The sequence below is a fragment of the Oryctolagus cuniculus genome, chromosome 13 (assembly GCF_964237555.1).
Source record: "Oryctolagus cuniculus chromosome 13, mOryCun1.1, whole genome shotgun sequence".
In the NCBI taxonomy this organism is placed as follows: Eukaryota; Metazoa; Chordata; class Mammalia; order Lagomorpha; family Leporidae; genus Oryctolagus; species Oryctolagus cuniculus.
In genome coordinates, this window is record NC_091444.1 from 33,908,230 (window position 1) to 33,930,766 (window position 22,537).

Here is a 22,537-nt window from a genome sequence, read left to right on the forward strand (position 1 = left end):
ACAAAAACCACTGTTGCATTGTCACTGGTGTGAGCCTCAGATACAAAAAGTTTGGTAATGGCTAGGTTTAACTGTTTCTAAGGAGAACAGGAAATATTTATTTAGGATTAGTGACAGCTGCTCCAGGGGTACAGCTGGGTATGGTGGAAGATATAATTAAGAAAATTGTGTAAGGGAGGTCTGGAAAGCCACCAGAAGGTACAGGAGGCTTGGTAGGAGGTGTTTGTATAGGCTTTTTTTGTGTGGGCAGCTGAGTGTTAATAGGCACTTAGAAGGAGAAAAAGATAAGTATGCAGTCTAATTAGCAGCTGACTTAGGGTTGCAAGATCAAATACAAGTAGAATCCCATTATAGCCTACACCACAGGTCTTCAAAATTGTTTTGTTGAGTGATTGCATCATAATGAGTACCTGTTAGAAATCATCATTCACAGCTCTCTGTATTTTTTCACAATGTTCCCTTACCTTCCCTTTTAGAAGAGAATGTTCCCTTCTAAAAGAGAAGCATTTGGGAAGGGAGTGGCAGTTAAGTTTCTGATCATCATCAAGAATGTGTTGGAAGTATCCAAATTTAAAGAAAGAAGCTTTGTCAATAATGAACAAACTTATGACTCCATTTATTTGCTAGTAATGTAAAATTTGAATTGTTTCAGAAAGGCAAAAATAAAAAATGATGGGGCCAGCACCATGGCTCACTTGGTTAATTCTCCGCCTGCGGCGCCAGCATCCCATATGGGTGCCAGGTTCTAGTCCCACTTGCTCCTCTTCCAGTCCAGCTCTTTGCTGTGGCCCCAGAGAGCAATGGAGGATGGCCCAAGTGTTTGGGCTCCTGCACCCACATGGGAGACCAGGAAGAAGCACCTGGCTCCTGGCTTCAGATTGGCGCAGCGCCGGCTGTAGTGGCTATTTGGGGAGTGAACCAACAGAAGGAAGACCTTTCTCTCTGTCCCTCTCACTGTCTATAACTCTACCTGTCAAGTAAAAAAATAAATAAAATAAAGTAAAATAAATAAAAAATGATTACCAAGTACAAAGACTCTGCACAATTAAACCAAATGCTTCAGTCAAACCTCTTTCCTTGTGTTCTGCCCCTGTTTAAGATGCTATATGCATTCTTCAAGACCTGTGTGGCCAAAAGCTATCTGCTTTGCCTACATCCCTATGAAAAGATTTTCTCTCCTTTGTGCCCCCACCCTGTATTGCTTCATGTAAGTACATTTATTTCATTCTGTCTTGGATTATGTTCATTGTCTTAACTACCTGCCCACCATGTTAGAAGTAATAAAAGAACAGAGAATGCATTTAACCCATATTTATGGGATTATTTTCAGAGTAGGTACTCAGTGATCATGAATTTGAATTACGGTGGCCTGATTCTCTCCAAAGATTTTTTTTTTTTGGCTTGTAAGTTTTTCTCCTTCCCTACTACTTCGACGCTGTTAGACTCTATATCGTTTTTGGGTACACCTACCAGGAAAGTTGGTTAATACTATGCAGATGCTCTTTTTACAAAAGCTATTTGATTGTAAAGAACTTCAGACTAAAAATGGTCCAGAGTGGTTATCCAATGATACACAGCAGGTTAGGGCAAGCTAGACCCACAAGCTGTACCTCAGATCCCATAACCACGCTTCTTTTAAATGTCTTTTAGCCATATTACTGAGGTTAAAGTTAATACACATTTTCCACCAACTTATTTTAAGTGCCTTTGTATTTTACTGCTTTCAATTCTCTCAACTCTTGGAGATAAGTATTGTACACATTTCGTAGGTGCAGAAACTGGACTACATAGATTAAATTTCTTACCCATTTTAGGGATAATCAGCTAATCCCAGTTTATAAGGGGCTGGTGGGTTTTGTAGGAAACAGGGTTTTCAGTGTTAAATCTGGGAGTCCTCAGCAAGCTGAGTTAGCTGGTCAACCTAGAGTATCACCAAACTAAAAACTTTAGAACAAAAATCAACTATAAATCTTTTTAGCTCCACAGCCCAAGTGTGAATACACCTAGAAAAAAATCCCCATGTGACTCTTACTTTTGTCCCTATTTCCTGCCTCTGTTTCTAGTTATCATTGGACCGCAAATCCAATTTGAAGATTTAGAGTCCATGTGATCAGATTTTCTGTTTTTGCTCATTCCCAATTTTTGTTCTACGTAAATTAAGCTTTGTGTTGACATCCGAGTTATTAAAACAGTCCCATAGGGTTTCAGCAGTTTGTTTACTGGCTTGGCAAGACAGTTTATTTACTGGTTTGGCACCTCCTTCAATACAATCTGACATTTATGACTCATTCCCTTATATAAGATCTGTCATGTCCTTTAGAAGACTCAGGTGAGCACATTTGACAGTTCATTTCTTCTCAATGTTCTCTGCCTGCTCTGTTTGCAAGACAAAGAGAGAAATGCCAAATGACAGCAGTGTTACCCATAACATGAGCACTATCAATGTCACCTGGAAACTGGTACAAAAAGCAAATTCATGTGTCCATCCTAGTCCTGGTCAATCGGGATCTCTTAACAAGCAGTCTAGTAAAGTGTTTTAACAAGCCCTCCAGGTGACCGGGGCAGCTTCTCAAAACTCTAATGCCCATGACACATGCAGATCAATAAAATCAGACTTTCTAGGCTGGAAACCCAGAAATTAGCATTTTTAAAAAAGCCCCAGATGGTTTACTCTGTGCAGCCCAAGTTGAGAATCTGTACAATAAAGGAGATGGGAGAGCTAACCATCTGTAGATTTTACAGTAATTCCCTGCCTCTACAAAATAATGGAAATACCCTTGGAGTGATTTCTAACATATTTCCCAAGGACATCATCTTTTGGAATGATAATGAACAACAAGAATAATAGTAAATTATCATAATTCTTTTTTGAAATCTTGAGTGAATAAAAAAGTCCTTCACAGGAGTGGCTTGTGGTAGATATCCGAGTGTAAATTGTGTGTTCATAACAAGTTTCAATCATTTCAACAGATGAATAAGACAATACCACCATAGGCAAAATGGTATTTTCTTCCCAAGGTCAAATTAGATGACATGTATAAGTTGAAAATCAAAGAAATGACTTTAAGGTATCTGTTTTCTATTACTGTAATTATGGATAGTGACGACTGTCCACTTGCTATTAACATTTCTACAACTCTGTGATTTGTGGCTAAGCATTCAAGTCCACTTGATGGTGTGGTGATTTTAAGCATGGCCAAATGATCAGAGATAAAGGAAAAGTGTTGAAATGGGGCATTTCTGAAGGCTTGGGAGCATAGCTCTCATTTTTGGAAGTTGTAAGCAACAGTGTGACTTTAATTGCCTGTGGTTATGTTTACAAGTCCAACTAGCTTGACCATATTTGGCTGAATTAATAGCTGGCCGATTCATTCAGTCCATCAATTTGCTTGAAGTTAAATGTGATTTAAATAAAATTAATCAACTCTGTCCTCCCAATTGACAAATTTCTTTTAACTTGAGAATGATGCAAAGGTCACCAAAAGCATGCACTATGGTAACATCGCCATTTTGTGATGACCTTTAGATGAGAACTCTATATACATCTGGAAAACAACTGAGAGTCAAGGGATGTTTTTTCCTTAAAGACAAGAATCAAAGGAAGCCATGTAAAACCCAAGCTGCTTCAGAAAAAAAGTTCTGCTTCTAGTCCCAAAGGTAAAGTTCTTTACCATAAAATAAGGTACTCAGCATTAGAAGATAGAACAACTATGAAAATAGGAACAGCCTAAGTATCCATAATCAGAGAAAATGGAGAAAATTCATAATAAAATTGGCAACATTTCCAGAAAAACTAGAATACCAGAGTCTCTGGGCTTAAATAGTATATATTCCAATATTGCCTGGGCAACACCACATCCTAAGACTTAGTACTGGCCAAATAGGAGAAGAATTAACATCAAGTGTCCTGGAGCATCTCTTTGTTTCTTGAAAAAAAGATTCCATATTTTACAGTTTTGTGTACCTACCCATCTTGGGACCACATGTAGTCTACCCAGAATTTTACAAAGTATATGATTCAGCAGCTGGTGCAGTTACACAGGAGGTTAAAGCCCCAGCCTGCAGAACCATTATGGGCGCTGGTTCGAGTCTGGCTGCTCCACTTCTGATCAGTTCTCTGCTATGGCCTGGGAAAACAGTGGTAGATGGCCCAAGTACTTGGGCCCCTGTACCATGTGAGACCCAGAAGAAGCTCCTGGCTTAGGATCAGCTCAGCTCTGGCCATTATGGTCATTTGGGGAATGAACCAGTTCATTCTCTCTCTCTCTCGCTCTCACTCTCGCTCTCGCTCTACTTCTTCTGTTATTCTGTCTTTCAAATAAATAAAATGATTTTTTTAAAAAGTCTATTATTCATACTATTAGTGGAACATGGAGAATTTTACAGTCATAGCATTTTTTTTTTTTTTTTGGACAGGCAGAGTGGACAGTGAGAGAGAGAGAGAGAAAGATCTTCCTTTGCTGTTGGTTCACCCTCCAATGGCCACCGTGGCCGGCACACCACACTGATCCGAAGGCAGGAGGCAGGTGCCTCTCCCGGTCTCCCATGGGGTGCAGGGCCCAAGCACCTGGGCCATCCTCCACTGCACTCCCGGGCCACAGCAGAGAGCTGGCCTGGAAGATGGGCAACCGGGACAGAATCCAGCACCCCGATAGGGACCAGAACCCAGCGTGCCGGCACCACAAGGTGGAGGACTAGCCTATTGAGCCACACTGCCGGCCTACAGTCATAGCATTTAAAATTGTGAGCTCAGGATAATCCCTGAAAGGAGTACAGAAGCTCCCAGGCTACCTCCTTTTCCACCCTAAATCCTGTCCTGAATCGCAATGGGTCTCACATGCGTGTCTGTGGACTCAACAACTCACATATCTAAGGACTGGATGCATTGTTCCTACCTAACAGCCCCACTATACCCATTCTACCTACGTAAGGGTGCATACACCAAAAGCACAGCTCATCTTCAGAAGGACAATCATAGGGGAACCTTGGGTAGCTGGAGTGAGTAGTGGATTTCTAGACTGAATGGTATTTGAAAAGATTTTTCCCTTTGACTCCATAGTCTACGCTCTCCATGTGTAGGAAACATCTGGAGGACAGCAAAAGCAGGGCTCTCTGAATTTTGCCCAGGGAAAGAGCCCAGTTGCTATGGTCCAAGGATCTATAGTCTATTTTACCTCCAGCAAATGTTCCCCCAACAGGAACTCATCAAAGACCAAGATGCTCATTACTTCATAAAGTAGTTCAGTATTTAGCATGGCTCATAAACTCAAAAAAGCTGCAAGAGCCAGGAAGTAACATAGATGAGGGAAGGATGCTGATGCAGGTCCAAAGAAAGTTGTAAGGAATGTGCTGAGCTGGAAAGTACATCTCTTTTCCAAAGGAAATAGTCTGCAGGCCAGGGGAGTTTGAACTCACTGTTGCTGGATCTTTCAGTTTTAAAAAAGGGCCAGAAATCTAAATTGTACAGTTTCTTGATTCTTAAATGTTAGCAACTCACTCAAAATTTGCTTTAAACATACTGTGATACCAAAAAGCCACATCTGTTTGCAGATTTTAGCCCACGGGCCATCGGTGTGCAACCTCTGAATAAAAGCTTACTTCATTAAGTTGTATTGAAATCTACTTCCTGGAGGATTCCACGCATCTGGAGTGACCAAGAATCTTTCTTCCATTTTTCTTATTTTGAAGTCACATCACATTGTCCCTCCTCTTTTGGAGGCTACTTGGCCTAAACAACTTTAATACTCTGTCTACAATATAGCTTCCATGTCCTACAGGGTCACAATTGTCCACCTCAGGGAGGAACACCCCCTACTGCCAATCTGCAATACAATGAGCAAAATGCTTCAGAGATTTCAGAAATGATTGTTTCTCCTTGCTAGCAATTATTTTTCTTAGTTTTGCATACCAGAGTCCAGAAAAGGAAATGATGATTCACTCATCATGCTTCTTGTACAAGGCTGGTGATTTCAGTAAGTGGATGGAAGGCTAACACTGTGAACAGCATTCTTGATTAGCTGGAGAGTATAAAATGAGGTGTGTACTTGATCTACTGTCAGAGGCGCAGATGGAATACAGCAACTATGACACGGTAGAGGTAGGACTTAATGGATCATCCTGAAGTGCCTGGGAATGATTAGCCGTGGTGCAGCTACATGCAGTTTTTAATTGATTGATTTGAGTTTGTGGTCAGAAAATGACTGTCGGCTCCAGCTTATCTATAATTATCAGTAATCAGAAACAGACCTCTCTCTCCTTAATAGGGCTGGGTTTCTCCAGAATGCTTGACTTTCCTACTTTTCCGACTTTCTGTAACCACTGCCTAAAAGCTTTCATAGCCATAACATGATACCTGGTGACCACTGGGAAAAAGACTCTAAGAGAATGAATATGAGGGTAAAAGGAAGGCTGCTCATTCATTAGTTTAATAGTTTGACTACTTTGAGTTCAAGACAGTTTTGAATTAATAGGAGGTCTCTTATCCACAATTTAGCTGGTCTATTATAGGCAAAAACCAAATGAAGGATTAAAAAAATTTCTGTAATCCAACTCAATTTTTTTTCTTAACCTAAAAAATGATCTCGACACTAATTAAAGGCTGGAACTATTTCTAGGAGTCAGAGTAAGAGTAATTCTGTGTAAAGTCCTACTAATGTTCCAACACACCACTAAAATTAGAAACCTGGAAATCATTCTAGACCCTTTATTCTCCTTAAAGCCTCATATCCTCCACCACATTCAAACACCAACTCACACTTATTTCACCTTTTGGATTTGTGTGACCTCAGAGCAGGTGTCTTAGAGTCACCCATAGACCTGGGTTCAAATCTTGGTGGCACCAAGATGGCATCTCTTACAAGCTGTGAGACCTCATTCTCTTCTTTATGCCTCATGTTCCTCAGTTCCATCAGAGTTACTATTCCTACCTTCATGAACATTAAATCACAATGAAATGAGAGTGCACAATCAGATGCAGTGTTTGATATGTATTATTTAAAATATTATTTATTATTATGGTTTTACTATGTCTATATCCCAACCAGTCCAAAACAATAATTCTCATGGTAGATAAGTAGAGGAAGGGAGGGAGGAATGGGATAGCCTCGGACAGCTACCTTCATTGCCTCTGAAGTTGTATGAGTTCCTCTTGCTGTCACCCAGTACTAGGACCAGCCATTTAAGAGTTCTAGCTGTGGCAGCGGTGTCACTGAAGCTAAAAAGGTGTGTCAGCAGGTATCCACCACTCTGTGCTGGTGCAGAGTCATAATCCATGGAGCTAAATTTTCTTTTACTTCTTTTTTTAGTGACCTTTTAAAAAAAAAAAAACAAGATTAATTTTACAGGTAGAGAAAGAGAGAAAGAAACAGAGTGAGAGTGCCCACCTGTTGTTCACTTCCTAGATGCCTGCCAACAATCAGGACTGGACCGAGATCCAGAGCCAAGTGGGTGTTAAGAATCCAATTGCTTCAGCACAGAGCACTGTCTCCCAGCAAAAAGAACTAGAATCTCTCAGAAAAAGTAACACAATGAGGAAAATAAGTTGAAACTGGATGTGAGAGAAGAGCAGAAAAGGTTATATTTTGTGAGTATAACTATGAACAAGGTACATCAAGCAGATCTTTAATATGTGCTAATTTAATTATGTTGTGTACTACTGATAGCAAATGACTCACAGAACTAAAAATGACAACACAAATACAGTATCTCTTACCCAAAATGCTTGATACCAGAAGTGTTTGAAATTCAAATTTTTTTTTAGTTTGGGGGATTTTTGCATATACATCGAGATATGTTATTGAGGGAACCTAAGTCAAAGCATAAAATTATTTTTCATATACACCTATACACATAGCCAAAAAGTCATTTTATACAGTGCGTTCAGTGTACCTACATCTTGACTGTGACTCTTCTCATGAAATCAAGTATGGAATTTTCTACTTCTAGTATCATGTGGGTGCTCAAAAAATTTTGAATTTTGGAGCATCAGATTAAAGATATTTTGATTAGGGATGCTCAACCTATGTTTGGAAATCTATGGCCTAATCAGGAAAAATGATACCATATAGCAGCAGCTACAAGCAAGGATGTGACTCATAGCAAGGGATCTACAGGACCCAGGCCCATACTTCAATTGTTGTCCCTTTGAAAGGTCTTACCAGGACCTTCCTTCTGGAAGCAGGAGGCACTGACATGTGCAAGGAACATGTAAAACCAGTGAACCTGCAATGGAGGCCAAGTCTGGGTTTCTCATACTCTACTGGTCACAGAGATATTCCTGCTATGTAACCAGCTCCAATGGCAGAGATCTGCTGTCTGCCTGAGATAAGGTGCAAACCATCACTGTCACTGTCATCAATCAGCAATGCTAATAAGAGGGCACAAGCCTCCCTGGACTCCTCGGACAATGGTTCTAAAGCTACACCATTAATCTGTACTTTTTATGTTTTGGCTCACCTGCAGTCGCCCTTATTCCTCTTCAAGGCAACTTTGCCTTCTGTGTTCCATCTGACTTCCCTTCTTGGATATGCTGGATAATTAGGTCATGCACATGCAAAGATGGAAAGAAGTAAAAAGGTGATCTGCCTTGTCCAGTCTCAGAAAGAAATATCTGCAAGTTAAGGACTTCCACTGCCAAATGTAATCACTTCTTAGCATAATTCCTGCACCTCATTAGACTAAGCATAGCCACCTCCTTTCTTTGCCTTGACAAATATCTCATGCAGTTATCCTATCTTGGTATAGGTGACTGTGAAGGAGTGGAGAGAAGAAAATTGTCCGGCCACTCAATTAAGGAAAAAAGATACTTAGAAGATTTAAGTAACTTACCTATCCCCAATCCTAAAGACATTTAACTTTTGAAACTCTTCCACTTCATGAACTCCCCACTCTGATCTAAACCAAATTCATGCATTTCATCAAAACATCTCATATCTTTCACTGGTTTCAAGCTCTGGCCAGTGTACTACCAGCCCCTGCAACATTTCTGTGCCGATCAGGAAAAATTCCCTTCCTCTGGGCAGGTGCAGACCCATACAGTCTAGAGCCCAACCTTCATTTCCACTGGGCATGATGCCCTGTGCTGATCACAGCCTGCACAACTGATCATGCCATCCCTTTATATGGCTGGGCAATTAAGATGGCTCCCATCTTTTCCTCTGAAATATATTGTCAACATTTTAAATTAGAGATGTCAAAACCAGAGAATATTAAGCTCCTCATTAAGCCTTTTCCCATTTTATCCATTACCATCCATGACACTCTCAGACTCCCCTGCTCTCACCCGGGGAATCAATGTTTGCTCAGCTGGCTTCTCTTCACCCTCACATCCAGATTGACACCACATCTTTCCAACTCTCCTTTGAAAAATAACAAGCATGCTTCTCTCTACAACGACAAGCCTGTATTAGCCTGTGGATTTCATTCCTCGACTCCTGAAACTGATTCCCAGTCTGTTTTATATTTTAGCCTCTTACACTTCCAAGGTTTCCAACACAACAAGAATTATATTTCTTGGGCACCCTTTTTAATGGTGTTAATCCCTTTCTCAGAATACTGCATCTGCTATAAAAAGAAAATGCACAGGTTTGTTTATTCTTTACCAGTTTGAACACCACAAAAATTCCCCATCTTAGACAGCATTGCCATACACTGGTTTGTCCAGCAGCAGACCTGAGATGAAGATAAATAAGCTTCTAGGGCATTCCCTTGTGATCAACGCCTGTGAAAAGGAGAAGGCAAATAGGACTGAGCCAAGGGAGAAGTTATATTATGATAGATCTCAGCCTTAGCCCATTTCACTGGGTGACCTTGAGCTGTAGGTCCCCATCACATCTGGTTTACTTAGAGTTAAAATGACCCTGCATTACTCACTTGCATGGGGGCCATCTGCAGAAGAGTATGATCAGCAGCTCAGAAAATCTCAAAGTGCTTGAGCCCAAGGGCCTAGCTACTGATTGCACTTTCAGCACCTGGGAACATGTCCTGCCCTGAAGGGGCATCTGGAATGCCCATTGCTATGTCCACCATTATCTATCCCTCATGCCAGTTGGCTCCACCTTCTTCCATAAATCAGGCACCAGTTTATTTCAGGATGCATTTCCTCCTAGGGAAAGCAGAGAAAAGAGAAGTTAGTGGGACAAAAGGCAGCCCCTGTTCCTATACCAGGTCATCTTCTCCTGCATCCTTATAGATTCCCTCATGCCAGTCAGCCCTTCTGCTGGCTTCAGTGGCTCAATTGGTGACATGGACTGGACACTCGTTTCAAAAGCCTCTGAGATCCTGGTTACTACATCCTGGTCACGTATAGACTGTTTTCTCAGCACTCAACCCTATGCCTTCTGAATTTCTCATTTGGGAGTCTTAGCCCAAATTCTCCATTTCTGCTTTGTCCATTCAGCTTTTACTCTCATTTTCTCTTTCCCTGCATTGCTTATTAGGTGACTCTACTTAACTTCTCTAGTTATTTCCTTTGCCTAGCCTGTCACTTCTTCTCTAACTCCTCTGTTCATGTGTAGGACTGTATACAAATGCATTCTCTTCTAAGAGGCATCACAGAGAGGTAGAAAATCCATGAATCATAGCATCTTCTCAAATATTAAAGGAATAAAAGGAGTGAGGAAGATGGGAGACATAAGCTGGAAAGTCGAGAATTTTCTTAGAAATTGGGATGATTGGGAAGGGAGGGAACAAAACTGCCCAGCCTCAAAATATGGAGTGAACACTCAACTAGAAAACCACAGAGTCCCCATTCAAGAGACAGTTTGCTGGTGTGTGTTTGGGGGTGTCCTAGCACACCAACATCATGGAGATGGAGACTCCTGCTTGCCAGGAGGGGTACCTAAGGGAAGAGTCCATGAAGATCTGGGTCTGGAGCTTATATGAGGACTGCACACCAATTGATCAATTCTTCTACATAGTTTTTTTTTTTTTTTGACAGGCAGAGTTAGACAGTGAGAGAGAGCGAGACAGAGAGAAAGGTCTTCCTTCCGTTAGTTCACCCCCAAAATGGCTGCTATGGCAGGCGCGCTGCATCCATCCGAAGCCAGGAACCAGGTGCTTCCTCCTGGTCTCCCATGCAGGTGCAGGGCCCAAGCACTTGGGCCATCCTCCACTGCCTTCCGGGGCCACAGCAGAGAGCTGGACTGGAAGAGGAGCAACCAGGACAGAATCCAGCGCCCCAACCAGTACTAGAACCCGGGGTGCCGGCGCCACAGGCGGAGGATTAGCCTAGTGAGCCGTGGCGCCAGCTATCTTCTACATAGTTTTAATATGTCAGGGATCTGCTTTGTGTTTTTCTATCTCTAGGTTAGCAGTCATAGTTACTGACCAGTTAACAAACATTACCTTGCTGACCACTTGAGAAATGTGCCATTTGGGAACAAGCTGCATTGTGTTATACTCCAGTCTATTGTCAGAGCCTCATTTTTTTCACAGCTACCTGTGGGCATGGGACCCATTTGTTCCCTATTAAAATTTTCTTAGGGCAATGTCCTTCATTTAAGCTGCAGCATACAAACACCTGGTTCCTCATTCCCACAGGGTCTTTCCTAACTGCCTATTAACCCTTCTAACTCTTCACAGTACAATGATCAAGTGCAATATGAATCTGCAAAAGGAGACTGAGGGCTGTGCAGAATTTGTGTATCTTTGATTAGCACAAGATGCGTGCCTAGTAAATTATTCCCTTTTTAACTTATGGAAAGAATGGAAATACTGCCAGTATAAGTACGCAGCATTATGGTAACACATATTCCACTGTGCTGCCCAATTCCTAGTGGTATGAAAGATTTTCTAACTATGGTAGCACCGAATTGGTTAAAAATGCAAAAAGCAACTAATTGTGAAATGTGAATAATTAATCAATTTGTTCAACAGGGTAAAACTCCCTAACACTCTTTTAAGACAAAAAATATAATTAAACATAAAACCTAAGTCCTGCAAATATCATATGTTCTCCCTGATCAGTGACAACTAACTGAACACCAAAAAGAAAACCTGTTGAAGTGAAATGGACACTATGAGAAACAATGACTTGATCAGTCCTTGTCCTGACTGTTGAGGAACAACTTAATACTTTATCCTTTTTAGGATTTTTTTTTTTTTGTTCTACTTAACACTATTGGTTGAACTCTTTAATTAACACAAAATTATTCTTAGGTGTTAAAGTTTAACTGAAAAGTGATCCCTGTTAAATATAAGAGTGGGAATAAGAGAGGGAGGAGATGTACAGTTCGGCACATACTCAATTGGACTTGTCCCTAATGGTAGAGTTAGAAACACGCCAGGGGATTCCAATTCAATCTCAAGGTGTCATGTACCAATGCCATCTCACTAGTCAAAGTGATCAGTTTCAGTTCATAGTTGATCATAATGATAGGACTAAGAGTCAAAGGGACCACATAAATAAGAATAGTGTCTGCTAATACTAACTAATGGAATTAAAAAGGAGAGAATGATCCAGCATGGGAAGCGGGATACACAGCAGACTCATAGAATGACAGATGTCCTAAACAGCACTCTGGCCTCAGAATCAGCCCTTAAGGCATGCGGATCCGGCTGAAAAGCCCATGAGAGTATTTCAGGCATGGAAAACCAAGACACTCTATAAAAAAAAAAAAAAATGAACCACATGAAAGATCTCTGTGAGTGAGATCCCAGTGGAAAGAACGGGTCATCAAAGAAGGAGGTACCTTTCTCTGAAGGGAGGAGAGAACTTCTACTTTGACTATGATCTTGTCTAAATATGATCAGAGTCGGTGAACTCAAAAGGCTTCCATAGCCTTGGCAACTCATGACAAGAGCCTCAGATGATTACTGATGCCATAAACAAGAGTGTTAATTTGTTAAGTCAACAACAGGAGTCACTGTGCACTTACTCCTCATGTAGGATCTCTGTCCTTAATGTGTTGTACTATGTGAATTAATGGTATAACTAGTACTTAAATAGTACTTTACACTTTGTGTTTCTGTGTGAGTGCAAACTGTTGAAAACTTTACTTAGTATATACTAAATTGATCTTCTGTATATAAAGAGAATTGAAAATGAATCTTGATGTGAATGGGATGGGAGAGGGAATGGGAGATAGGATGATTGTGGTTCGGAGGGAGGTTATGGGGGGTGTGAGTCACTGTAATCCAAAAGCTGTACTTTGGAAATTTATATTTATTAAATAAAAGTTAAAAAAAAAACCTAAGTCCCAGATCACATAAACACCAATATGATATTCAAATATTTTGTGTACTTTATAACCATTTTAACTATAAAATGTACATGAGTAACTAATAGTTTACTACTGTATAGTTTTGTAGTATTTATGGATATGCATATATTTTCTTATGCCTTCTTCATATCATCTCCATTTAAAAATTATTTATTCATTTGATGAGCATTTATTATATATCCATTGTGTATGTATGGAATATAATAATAAGACAAAATCCACCCTTATAGAATATACCTGCTATTAAAGAAGAAAGAGCAGTTTAGAAAATAATACAATTTCAGACGGTAATATTATACTCTGAAGAAAATAAAGCAAAGCAAGGGGGCAGAGACAAAGGCAGCTATTTTAGATTCAGTAGTAAAAACCTCTTTGGGGCAGTAACATTGAGATAGAGATAGGAGGATTCTTCAAAAAGTTCATAGAAAATGCCTATTTAAAAGAATTTATGCATGGATTTCAAAACTTTTCAGTGTCAAAATAAATTATCTTTAATTCCATTTTCCATTAGCCTTTTTAAAAACTCTCCTGGAGCTTATATAAAATCTCTGTCAGTGAAAATGCCTTAAGGTAAGGAGACATTCTTTCAGGGAAAAATGAGCTTAGCAAATGAATTGTTTGCAAAACAGCAAGAACTAGACAAGTATATGAGTAGCAGAGTGAGTAGGAGGTGGAAGGATCCAGGGATCACAAGTGATTGCAGATTAGGTAGAAGAAGTAAACAGCTCAAGGTCATATGGCATTCTGAAGGTCATGGTAAAGAGTTTGTATAGTACTCCATGCAATAGGAAGGAAATGGAGAGGTTATGGTAAGGAAGTGATGCGATTTAATGCATACTGAAAGGATCAATCTGGCTATTCAGACAAGAAGAGATTAGGCAAGAATAAAGGAAGAGGATTAACGTGGAAATTATTTGAAGGCTAATTAATTCTCTCTTTTTCATTTTTTAAATGACTCTTTTACACTGCTAGTGGGAGTGGGGATTTATTTTAAAGATTTATTTATTTATTTGAAAGTAAGAGTTAGGAGACAGAGGGAGAGACAGACAGAGAGCTCTTCTATCCATTGGTACACTCAGCTGGTCAAAAAGGCCAGACCAAAGCCAGGAGCTTCTTCTGGGTCTCCCACATGGGTGGCAGGGGCCCAAAGCACTTGGGCCATCTGCTGCTATTTTTCCCAGGCTGTTAGCAGAGAGCTGGATTGGAAGTAGAGCAACCAGGACACAAACAAGCACCCATATGGGATTCCAGCATCACAGGTGGCAGCTTTACCTGCTATGCCACAACACCGGCCCCAGCTCTTTAATTTTCTAGGCAAGAAATGTGAATGCCTTTGATTTGGGCAGCAACTATGAAAGGAAGAGAAGTGGCTGCATGTATTTAAAAGCAGAGTCAACAGGACTTGGTAATAATAGGTAAGAATCAAGGGGAAATGGCACATGCAGGATAATCATAAAACATTTACCTGAAAGGTTGGATGCTGCTAACTAAGATGGGAATAGACACCCATTAAAATTAAAATACTTTTCCACAATCACATTTTAAGTTCCAGAAGCAAGATCAGGTTTAGATCTTTCTAATTCTGCAATACTTTTGGCTTGGTGAAATGAATAATGACCAAAAATTTATTTATTTATTTATTTATTTATTTATTTATTTAAGTCTTTTTCAACTATAAGTTTCTCAATGACAAGAATTTGGTGATATGTGATATATAAACTTAGACATGAAAAGCACATTAATAATGCTTTTTTGAGAACATTTGAAACAAGACATGACAAGTCTATGGGCCCCATGCTTAGCTGGGGCCATCATGCTTAGCTGGTCCATCAAGCTGCTTCTTTTAGAAGGCTGTAGATACCGCCTATCTTATTGGCTTAAGTTCTGCTATGGAGGTACTAATCTCATTTCATAGGCCTGAAAACTTTCCCCTCCTGAGCAATTGTATAGTTGCAATTACAAACATATGTTCATGGAGGTAAAACACATGCTAGTTATTGTCCTACAGGCAAAGTTGGTCTTGATGAAATCAACAACAGCCTTTATTTATTTATTTGAGAAAAATCAAACAAAAGAGCTATCTTATAACATTCTGCATTTGATTCCTTGTTGAAATACTTCAAACTCAATATTATTTTATTATAAATTTAAAAAGACACTATAGTTCCCATTGAGATTCTCAATCTCTGTATGATTTTATTCCTATAAATTATTAGGAGCCACATGATTCCATGTATTTCCTGATTATCCTGAGAACACTTAAACTTGACACGCCAGAAGATCTGATTAACCTCAACACTGTTATGATATTATCCAGCTGGTTTCCCAGCCTTGGGTCTTAACACCTTCCTCAAAAAATAAAATATAAATAAAAATTGTCTTTCATATTTCACATCCTTTTACTTTTTTTATAATAGTAAGACTTGAGGCCTTCCTCAAAGACGTCTTGAGCTGATTTACCAGAAGAATCATTAGTGAGCAGCTTGCCTCTTTCTATGATGAGATACAACTTAAACTATATCACTCCATCAGTTCCAGCTTTTCTAAGTACCCTTAGGGAAAAAATTCAAAGAAGTGTGCATGAGGGAGCTAGAAAAAAAAAAACATAGTCCCCTTGGCACCAGTTCTTGCTACACTGAACTCTGCTTGGGGTATTCACTTCAATCCAAAGGACTGGGCATTCCTGACAGACAGGAGGACATTCTTTTGAGAGGCCTCAATGAAACAGAGACCTTTCTCACTCCAGATACTGATCAACTCATAACATCACAACTCAAGTCCCTTTTTGATGAATACCAAGATCATACTACGTGATTACATTTATTGATATAGTATTAAAATGCCCACTGAGACATAGCCCAAGTGAAATGTTTTGGAGATTTAAAACATCTGGGAAGACTGTCATTTTTCACTTGCCCAGCAAGACATGATCTAAAAGCCTTTTTATTCAATAAACCCACACACCCACATGGCAGGGAGCAGGGAGAAGAGCGAGAGAGACAACAGTTAACTATGGCAGTGTTGGGAAAACATTGGGTACTGTAATGATCCCCATTCACACGATTTTTATCCCCCAAAATGAGAAGAGCATAATGTAATTTTTCACCCTTTCCATTAAAACTACAACCTCAGAAAAATATGTTCTACTAACTAAGAGGGAAGAGTGGTGATGGTAGTATGAAGAGAAGGAATGATGTTTATATAGCATATCAAAATATTCTAAGTGGTTTGCAGATATATTAGAGAATGCATTGAAGTTCTGGAAAGCTAAGAGGAAATTATAAGAAGAAAATGTCAATTATGATGATTAAATTTAACATGTTTGGAACATGTTTAGGAACTACGGCTTCTGAATGTGATTGAATAACTGATACAAAATTTGTCCTGGATAAAAAATATGCAACAACAAAACAACACAGCACATGACTGTGAGTTCTGAAAGCAGAGAGAGAAATGAGTTAAGCTGTCTGATCCATGTATTTTTCTGGCACTTCCCAGGTAAGGGGGGGTGGGTTGGGAGCAAAGGTAGGAGGGAACAGAAGTATCTCACTGAATTCAGCAGAGATCAGAATTCAAGGATGCTGACAAAGCTGAAAGTGAGGGGGGAGTACAGAGGGAAATTATTCCAGAAACCTACATAGGATTTACCTGGATTGTTTCCTCGAATATTAGGCTAACTCAGCATAATATTAAACAATTCCAGGAATCTATGAGTACGGGATTGAGTTGCTGTCAGCCAGAAAACAGACATTGCTGACCACCTGATAATTTACTTGCCTCCTGAAGAATTATGCTTCAGAAGAATTAAATTAGCCTTTAAGAAAAACTTACTCTAGACTCCCCCTAGAAGAGCTTACAAACAAGCTTCAAAAGGATCAGATTGAACTGGAAGAACAGCGCTCTGCCAAAGCAGAACTAATCTTTCTAAAGGAAGACTACAAATACAGACTTTCAATGATGCATTCGTAGCATTCATTCCTAATAAAAATTAGTTTAAAATGCAAACAATAAGAAAATACAACACATAACTAAGAGGAATATAACTCAATACAAACACAGAAAAGCAGAAGCAATAGAATTAGCAGACAATAACTTTAATAACATTGTTACAGATATGCAAGAGGATTTTAAGGAAAATATAAACATGATGAGGATAACATGGAATACACAGAAACAGAAAGCTGTTTTTTTAAAAATTGATAAAATTGACAAACCTCTAGCAAGACTGAAGAGGAAAAAAAGTTAACATGCAATATAACAGTGTTAGAAAGAGAAAGGGGATATAACTACAAAACCTGAAAACATTGAAATTCTATTTTGAACAACTTTACACAAAAATTTTACTACTTATATAAAATGGATAATTTCTCAGAAAAAAAACTTTAATAAGTCAGCTAACATGAAACAGATAATTTGAGGGGCCAGCACTGTGGTTAAACAGGTTAAGCCGCTGCCGGCAATGCTGGCATCCCATATGGGACCTGGTTCAAGTCCCAGCTGCTCCACTTCCAATCCAGCTCCCTGATAATGGCCTGGGAAAGGCAGTGGAGAATGCCCCAAGTTCTTGGGCTGCTGCCACCCATGTGGGAGACCCAGAAGAAGCTCCTGGCTCCTGGGTTCAGATTGGCCTGGCTCCGGCTGTTTTGGCCATTTAGGGAATGAACCAGCGGATGGACAACCTCTCCCTGTGTCTCTAACTCTCTCTGTAACTCTGCCTCTCAAATAAATAAATGAATAAATACATCTTTAAAAAAAAGAAATGGGATTTTCTCTATGTATAGATCGTACACTTTATCCAAACTGAACACTTCTAGAAATCGATGAGAAAATTCTTAGGGTTAACAAGCAAATTTAGCAAGGCTGCAAAGTATGTTTCAAAAATACAAAAAGTAATTCTATTTTCCAAATAATATCAATGAACACATAAGAATACAATAAAAAGACCATATTATTAGTTATGACTGAAAAATCAAAGACTTAGATGTAAATCTTTAAGTACATGATTTAGAGGCCAGTGCAGTGGTGCGGTAGGTTAAACCTCCGCCTGTGACGCTGGCATCCCTTTTGGACGCCAGTTCTAGTCTCAGCTGCTCCTCTTCCAATACAGCTCTCTTCTGTGACCCACATGGGAGACCGGGAAGAGGCACCTGGCTCCTGGCTTCAGTCGGCGCAGTTCCAGCTATTGCGGCCTACTGGGGAGTGAACCAATGGAAGAAAGACCTTTCTGTCTCTCCCTCTCACTGTCTGTAACTCTACCTCTCAAATAAATAAAAAAATCTTTAAAAAAAAAAAGTATATGATTTATATGGTAAAAATTACAAATGCTGATGAAACCCATCAAAAAAGATGCAAATAACTGAAGAAATTTATTATTTTCATGAATTAGAAAACAGCACAAAAATTGTCAATTTTACACAAATTCATATACCAGTTTAACATAATTTCTATCAAAATTCTAGTAAGATTTGTTGTAAACATAGATAAGACTATTCAAAAATGTATATAGTAGAAAATGGAACTAGAACAGCAAAATAGCTTTAACAAAGAAGATTAAATTAGTAAGAATAAGGGGACCAAATTTCAAAATTCAACTCATAGCTACCAAAATCAAATTTGTGTGCTATAGGCAGAGGTGTGGATACATAAGTGAATGGAATGATAATAATAGGGGATCCAGAAATGGGCAAACATGGAAGGATAGCATTTTCAACAAATCACACTGGAGTAATTGGATATAAATAGGTAAAAACATTGACCTAAGTTTCACAGATTACATAAAAATAAAATGGAACATAGACATAAAAGGAAAATATAAAACTTTTTAAGTATAAGAATATTTCCTGTATCTAGGGCTATACAAACTTCTTAGGAACTTAGGAGCACAATTTATAAAAAGAAAAATTGATAAATTTGACTTCATCAAAATCAAAATCCAAAGTATTACACACAAAATTCAAAGACTAATACACAAATACTCATAGCAGTTTTAATCATAAAAGCCAAATTCGTAATTATTCAAATGTTCACAGACTAATGAATAAAGAAATTATAGTATGGGCTATGCAATGGAACCTTATTCAGCATTAAAAGCAATAATCTGACACTGTGCAACACAACATGGATGAATCTCAGAAATGTATGACTCTGGAGGTAGAGGCAAAATAGCAGCTGAGTAAGACAGTTCAGTGATCATTTCCCTACTGAGACACTAGTTTGAACAGCTATTCACTCACAAAATTACCTTCACAAGATCTATGGAAACCACGTGAGAGACTGTAGTGCCTGGTTATGCTTTATTAAAAATGTCACACTGAAGACAGCAGGGAGTAAAGTATTGCATGTGTTACCTCTCCCCCAGTCCCAAGGAGCACAACATTGGAGAAAGATGCATGCAGCTTGGGAGAGAGAGACAAAATTAAGTTCAGTCCTTTCACTAGAAGTACCAGGCTCACTGTAATAAAATTCAGTCAGAAAAGACCCCAGTCTCTGCCTCCGGACCTGTACCTGCAGACTAGGTATTTGGAACCTCCAAAGTAAGGTGGCCAGGAGACCAATTCCATCAATCCTCTCCCAATTTCCTGCAGACAGAAGGAAATCCTAATTGTCCCTGTTCCCGGTCCAGTGCCTGCAGACAGAACTGTTCTGCTTCAGCAGCAAGTACCAGTGCATTTTTTTTGTGGCTCAAGATGATAACTCAGCAAGCATTACCAGTTGCTGGTAGGGGTGGCATTAACAGCAGACAGACCATAGCAGGGTCTTGGCAACACTGGTCTTGGTGAGCTGTCACTGGTCTTGGTGAGCTCCAGCTGTGATCTACCATTGTGGTGTTGGTGGTCACAGGATGAGGCAAGTGGGCCTACAACAGTCCAAAGAAGAAGCTTGTAGAAACAAATTACTCTCTTTTACACATTCTTTAGTTCATTCTGAAGAACACACTATGTACCAATTTGGGATAAATCTGAGCTTGGGGAGTATTGGTGTGGTGCAGTAGGTTAATCCTCTGCCTGCACTCCTGGCATCCCATATGGGCACCAGTTCTAGTCCCTCTTGCTCCACTTCCAATCCAGCTCTCTGCTATGGACTGGGAGAGCAGCAGAAGATAGCCCAAGTCCTTGGGCCCCTGGTCCCACATGGGAGACTGGGAAGAAGCACCTGGCTCGTAGCTTTGGATCGGTGAAGTTCTGGCCGTTGTGGCCATTTGGGGAGTGAACCAATGGAAGGAAGACCTTTCTCTCTGTCTCTCCCTTTCACTGTCTATAACTCTACCTCTCAAATAAAATAAATAAAATGTTTTAAAAAAGATTTACAGGGACCAAATGAATAGGCAAACAAGACACAACAATATGCTGCTTCCAAGAAATTCACTTCACTCTAAGGGCACACATAACTGAAAATGAAAGATGGAACAAGATATTCCCCACAAATAGAACTCAAAAGAAAGCAGGACTGGTCATACTTATATCAGATAAAATAGATGCTTAAATCAAAAACAGTAAAAAGAAACCAGAAAGGTCATTACATTACAATGGTAAAGGGCTCAGTCCAGCAAGATGAAATAACAAAAATATGTAATAAATATTTATACACGTAAATATAATGTGTAATATAAGTATATAATATATAGGGTGTATGTGTATTTATACACTCAGATACATAAAGCAAATACCTAAAGGAAGATAGATTAGAGATAGATTCTAAAACAATAAAAGTAGGGAATTTTAATAACTCACTTTCAGAAATAAGTCACTCAGATAGAAAATCAACCAAAAAAAGCAGAGTTAAATTGCACCCTATCTCAGTTGGCCCTAAGAGACATCTATAGAACATACCATCAGTCAGATCCAGAATACAAATTCTTATGACTAGTACATGGAACATTCTATAGGATAGATCAAATGGTAAGTCATTAAACAACAAATTTTTATGACCATATGCAGGAAACTAGAAATCAATCACAAGAAAAACATTAACAATTGCATAAATATATGGAAAGTACATATAACCAATTGATCAAAGAAGGAATTACAAAGGAAATTTTAAAAATTCTTGAAACAAATGAAAATGGAAACACAACATACAAAAATACTATGGAGTTTATTGCAATTAATACCTGCACTAAAAATGCAGAAAGATCAAAAAATAACTTATCACTATACTCAAAGAACTAGAAACAACAAGAGAAAATAAAATGCTAAATCAATAGAAAGTAAAGAATATAATAAAACTCAGAATACAAAAAAAAAATTACATAGAGACTAAATAAACAATATATAGAAATCAATCAAGGGGAGAGGCACCAAGATGGCAGAATAGGGAAGGAGCTTACTACTCTAGTATAGGGGAAGACAGTTAAAAAAAATGTGGACAGAGTGTAATCTCAGGGAAGAGTTAGGGAGAAAACAGCAGAAGGAATTCCACACAAACTAGAGCGACACTGTGGATCTACATGGATGATGTGGATGTATACAACTCAGGACCCCAGCAGCCAAGAGCCTTAGCACCAGCTTTGGAGAGTGAGGTGAGACCAGACTGCAGCAACCCAAGCCACTGACAATAAAGCTGCATGAAAAGCCTAGCAATGAGTTTGGCTTGAAACCCTGTGGAAGACAGTATATCTGACAACCTAGAGGGGGAAAAAAGTGAGGGGCATGTGTCTCTCTCCCCAACCACCCAGCTAGTCCTATAACTAGCCAAGAGGGAGCAGGCACCATTTTAGACATACATAACGGCTGCGCCAGTTCATGGCTGCTCACCCAACAACCAGCCAAGAGGTGATGCCTGAGTCTGGCTGGGAGAATTGACATGGAGCTGGGTGCTCAGGACTACAGGATCCTTGTGTACCAGGACTATGAAAAAACTGTGGTTGTTTGTGAGGATTCAGGGTATGGCAGAGTTTCTTTGTTAGTCATTGTAGGTGGCTCCATATGCTCGGGGCTCTCTGATTCCCTGGTGAGGTTCATTGCTGCAGTATTTGTGCTCACACAGAGGACTGCATGGATCCTTTGTGTGGTTCTTATGGCAGCAATATTGTACCTCCTGGGGCCAGTGCCCAAACATTGGTCTTCTTCGAGGAGAAGAGGTAAACATGAGATTATGCAAACAGAGCTGAGCAAACTTCCCATCTGATTAAAAAAAAGAGAGAGAGATTTACCATGCCCTACTTGGGAATCACTTTGAACACACCACTCACTCTGGAGCACTGAACAGAGCTCCCTGACCACACCCAGCACACGCCCCTGGGTAGTCACTAAAAGAGTAGACACTCCACTAATCCACAGAGGAATAGTCCAACTATAAAATCCATCAAAGGGGAAATA

At 39.5% G+C, this 22,537-nt stretch overlaps 1 long non-coding RNA gene across 1 annotated transcript in view; it reads right to left on the minus strand.

The window, feature by feature from the left end:
• Positions 1-6,984: 6,984 nt before the first annotated feature.
• Positions 6,985-22,537, minus strand: part of LOC127483538 (uncharacterized) — a 35,851-nt gene continuing 20,298 nt past the window's right edge. The window contains exons 2-3 of the long non-coding RNA XR_007909924.2: positions 7,383-10,102; positions 6,985-7,308 (exon numbers count right to left, since the gene is read on the minus strand). This is a non-coding gene — a long non-coding RNA (uncharacterized lncRNA). The remainder of the gene's footprint in view (positions 7,309-7,382; positions 10,103-22,537) is intronic.